Source organism: Coptis chinensis, chromosome 1, assembly GCF_015680905.1.
Source record: "Coptis chinensis isolate HL-2020 chromosome 1, ASM1568090v1, whole genome shotgun sequence".
Classification (NCBI taxonomy): Eukaryota; Viridiplantae; Streptophyta; class Magnoliopsida; order Ranunculales; family Ranunculaceae; genus Coptis; species Coptis chinensis.
The window spans coordinates 33,241,993-33,246,922 of NC_141456.1; the positions used below are offsets into that span (position 1 = coordinate 33,241,993).

The 4,930-nt window shown below is 34.7% G+C and overlaps 1 long non-coding RNA gene across 1 annotated transcript; it reads left to right on the forward strand.

Annotated features, from left to right (window-relative positions):
- The first annotated feature begins 502 nt into the window (after nucleotides 1–502).
- LOC147523559 (uncharacterized) lies at nucleotides 503–4,085 on the forward strand. Its single transcript, XR_015196641.1, has 3 exons — nucleotides 503–627; nucleotides 2,758–2,857; nucleotides 3,966–4,085. It is a non-coding gene; the product is annotated as an uncharacterized LOC147523559 (long non-coding RNA).
- Nucleotides 4,086–4,930: the final 845 nt, after the last annotated feature.

The window sequence follows — 4,930 nt, forward strand, 5'->3', positions numbered from 1 at the left end:
CTCGACTCGACTCGCTCGATGACCAGCCCTACCAACGAAGAGCACCAATGTACATGACATGTAAATGGAAACAAAAATAGATTGAATTGCTTATTTGCTTGTGGTCCAAGCTAGTAATGTAGAAACCAAAAGAAACTGATCAAATACTCATTCTGCCTGATAGTATATCCTGAAAATATATGCTTAGCTAATATTACCATGTGTTCGCTGAATGACTAACATTTTTAAGAAGCCTCCCAACATGCTTTGCTCTTGTGTCCTGTCATAGTATGTTAAGCATACTATGTCACTATTATTCAACTTGAGAAATACCTATATCTAATTTCTTATGGCTTTTGAGAGCTTATTCGACAACGTGCACTCATTTGTTTTTTTAATTCCAAGTATAATGTTGGTATTGTATTTGGACCTTTTGTGAAAAATCTTGAACAAGTTCTCATTAGAGTCACCACATGATCTGAATATGTCCAATGATATTCTTTTTCTTGAATCAGGTAGGTAGAGGATGAATTGCCAATCAAAATAAAAAAGTAGAGAGGACTCGCTTGCCAGAGAAATCTATAAGAAGCTTCTTGAGGTTGTGCAACCTTGAAGACCACACATTTTCTACGGTTGTAGTGTGTTCAGGTATACTTGTTTTGACTCAAGCTCTTTTACATGTTGTAGCTAGTACATTTTCACTTCCAAAAACTTCTACAACATAACTGAAGATGGCAGTTCTAAATCTTGTTCTAAAAAATGAAAGTTTACCCTAGATTTTATGTATTTGCTTATAATTGAAAAAAATAATAAGAGAATCCCAACTTATAATTGTTATTGTAGTTCAGTAGTTGTAGTTGTTGATAGGGTAAGGACAATCCCAACTTGGGGCCTTTGATAATTTAAGTAGACTAAGTTTGTCCTCAGCTAGTAAATTGAAACAACCTGCATGCTCTCCACACCCCCCCCCCCCCCCTCGCACCTTTTATTCTTCTTTCGTGACATACACAAGAGAAATCAATATTGTATTTTCAAGCTAACTCCCAGCCTTGTTAAAGTATTGAGGTCCTGAGTTATATTATATATAGTCCCAGTTGCAAGCTTACTTGAATATGATATTTCATTCCTCACTGCAAATTGAACTCGGGAATGAATATATGCTTATATGCTTATCTTTAATCTATTTTTAATCTTGTTTTCCAATTTTCAACCACTAGACGACTTACTGCTGCCGGCTATAGTCTTTTTAACAATTGAGCTTGCTCTCCTTGATACATGAAGAATGTCTTTCAAATTGTATCAATAGCATTTGAAGTTGAAGAGGTTATGCAGCCACTCCCTTTCTTCCATTTCTCTTGGGCAGCACCACATGAATTCAGAAGTTTTAGCTTAATTCTCATAAAACATGCATCTAGTACTCTTGTAGCAAGAATCCTGATTTTTTGTATTCCATCTTCAGTAGAAACTGCCTTAGCTTGTGAAGCCGTTTTCTTGCTGAACCAACAATGAGTGCTTGAGCCAAATAACCTTGCTCCACCAAACTTTGTCTCTTTTCCTTCTTATACAAATGAAAGCAAATGACAGTCAACTTTGCCTACCGTATCACTTTATCAAGCTTTCAAATTCTTGCATCTTCTTCTTCCTATTTCTGAAGTCATAAGTGTCCTGTTCTTAGAGACACTCAAGGTACATACTTATAGGTGTGTCACGCTAATGTGGTGCCAGCCCATTTCCACTTGCATTGTAGGTTGTTTTCATGGTGTTCATGCCTCTGTATGCCTTCTTGTATCAATTTGTTCCGAAGGATTCATTTCCACTGCCCAATTCATTATTACATAGTTCTCGATTGAATTATTTGCAGGCTAATGAGACAAGTTGCATTTGTTATCTCAAATAAATGAACTTACCTTGAATTTGTTCCAGAGTTTTTAAATAGGTAGCTCATTAGACTTTGCTACTGACACATCAAGTTCTAACTTATGTCTTTGAGAAAGTGGGCTACTCAAATGATTCTTTGTTTGTTTTAACTGACTTCATAATAGTATGGAAAGCTTATGTTCATTCATGTTAAAAAAAATGTGTACCTAGTTTGTGTTAGTTTTAGCTGCAAATTATTACTAATATCATTTTGTAAATAAGCTAACATTATATTCATTAAAAAAAATTGTGTGACCTTTTGGGTTGTAGGTAACATTAGATTCCCTGATTATGAATTTCGTGGTACATCCTAATGGTTTTGCACGGACGACCCAAGTCGTATAAAGCATTGCTTGAAGATTGGCGTTGTTGGGTTTGGAGTGCTTACTTGGTAGTTTTACTTATTTCTTTTCTAGGTTACATGGACACGCCATATTTTGAAAAAAAATCCGTGTCGGATACGTATCCACGTGTCTGTGTCAGACACATATTGCATGTAATTTATCTCAAATTTTGATATTTTGCCGTGTCCGACAATTCGTATCCGTGTCCGATACGGCGTGTCAATGTAACCTAGTTTCTTTTAGGGTTCTATGTTCATGGATTTGAAAATATAGAATTAAGTGGTTTAGATTGGAAATATGTTAAAAGATTATTATATGGATGAGGCTATTGATGGTAGGTTATTGTTGGGTCATCAATCTTTGAGAATTATGACTTACGAGTGTGGTTATCGAAATTGTTAGTCTGTTCATTTCATCATATTATGCTCAATAATCTCACTAAAATGTTGCCCGAGCTATTTTGTTTCTCAAAACAAAATCTAATTTCTCATTAGGGCCAAACACGATATGAATACAGGTAAAGGAGAGTGTAGCTGAACTGGCGAAGGCCAAAGAGTTTGAGGATGGAGTGTTTGTAGTTTCCAAAAAGCCTTCTTTACAAATCTCATCCACTTAAGGTACGCACACATAAGTATTTTGTGATTAAAACCTATATTATAATGTCATTGTTTGTGTTAGATCGAGAATTCTATCTAATGGGAGGTTTGAAACTATTTGTGGATAAGTTTGGGGGTGGACAATTATTATTAACTATTAAGACTACTGCTAAGCAGTGACACATTTTTTATATATAGTTTTTATAGACATACGTACAACTTAATATGCACATTGGCCTTGGGTTTTGAATTTTAGTTCCTAAGTATTTCTTTGTTACCATCCTCAACCATTTGTAGTTCTTCACTGTTTAAGTCGCGATAAGATCACACATGTCTGATGAAATCAAAACTGCATGTTAGTATATGGTTGAGTTTGTTGCTATTGGAATAACTGGTTTTGTCTTTTACTTTTGTTTTGGTGTTTGCATGAACTTGAATTTTACTTGTGTTTTAAAAATGTGCTAGGCTCATTATCCAAGAATTTAAAATTTTAATATATTTGCGTTGAGTAAATACGTACCATAGTAATATAGTATGCATTATTGAATTTACTGTAAAATTATTCAAAATATCCTGTGTATACGCTCTTTGAAAGCGCTTTGGATTAGAGAGCTTACCAAGTTAGCCGCTTTCTCGCTCCCGCTTCACGTTCTGGTGACTAAGGTCTGTCGATCAACTAATAGTACATCTATTAAGTAGTATTGTCTTGCAATTGAGACTTCTAAGAATCTTCATGTATTAACTACTTATTAGGACTCAATAGCCAATAATGATAAGAATCAACGATATAAGTCCCTAGTGCTTTTGAGGTCCTTTAAACTTTGTTTGTTAATTATAGTTACAAGTTCCCTGGCTATCTTCAGTTGCTTGATTATTTTCTTAGCTTTGCAATTATGTGGCAGTGTGCAAGTTTCACTACAATTTCTTTTGTGAAAATTTCTTCTGACTTGGTCTTCATTTGGAAAAATTAAATATATGTCCTCATTGTTATGAGTGAACTATAGTGATTGTCTATTTATTTTTTCTGTGTTTCCTTGGCTGGATTGAAATATTGTATACACATTGGATGTTGTGTTGCTTAATTGGAAGTACTAGTTTCTTATCTTGTTCTTTTGAATTTTTTTGACAGTCGTAACACAGCTAAAAAACAATGGGATGAGACACTTGTGCTCGTGTTAGGTGGAATAACCCTCGTTCTACGTTCATTTTTCTCTTTCCTGTAGAGTTTAAGCAATTTCTGGACAGGTTGAACTAGTTCTAAAGTCATTGAATGGTTTTATTTGTTCTATTTGTTTTGCCTCTAAAATGTAATGTATCTCTGATTGTGGGAATCTTTGCTTCTTTTGTCGGAAAAACATTTTAAATGGTAGTAAAGAGGTTGCTTTTGCAGCAATAAATTGTTCTGCACAACCGCTCTTTCTCATTCTCTGAAGGTAACCTCAATATCATATCAGCTAGCCATTGATACTTCTGTAAACTACCAAATTCTTTCAACTAAAAGGATCGTATGGATCAAGGAAACTTGCCAATGCCTTATTTCAAATCAGTACTCGATGTATATGAGTTTGTTCTTTAGAAGTCGGTCGATGCTAGTGGATTTGATGTATAATAAACTGACATATACTGTCATTGTTGTTGGTATTAAATCATTAAGATCCTTGAGCATCAAGTGGACACTGTAGGCAACACACAGGCCATTGCAAACATATTTTAAGAGCTTAAGCCTCAAGCGCAACCATGACCATACTAGTAAAAGAGCTTGAGTAAAATGTTTGGCAATGGTTAGGCTTTGTCTTATATTTTTTGGGTGTTTTTTCGTGAGAGTAAATTTTATTTTGGTGAGAGTGAAGAGACAGACACATTAAGACAAGTGAGCTTTCTAAAGTCTTTGTGACTTTCAGATTGTATGTTTGTCCTGTTCATCTTGTTTTTTCTTTAGTTTAATTAATGAGATCCTTTGTGGTGAATCATTTTTCAAGTAGAAGGTTTTGTCTGGGTTGGCATTATGCAAGGATAATCCTCCAGTCAAATTTGGTTATGATTTATAGGTTATTCTTTTGCATTTTGTAGGCAGGAAAGTCTCTTGTTGGTGTC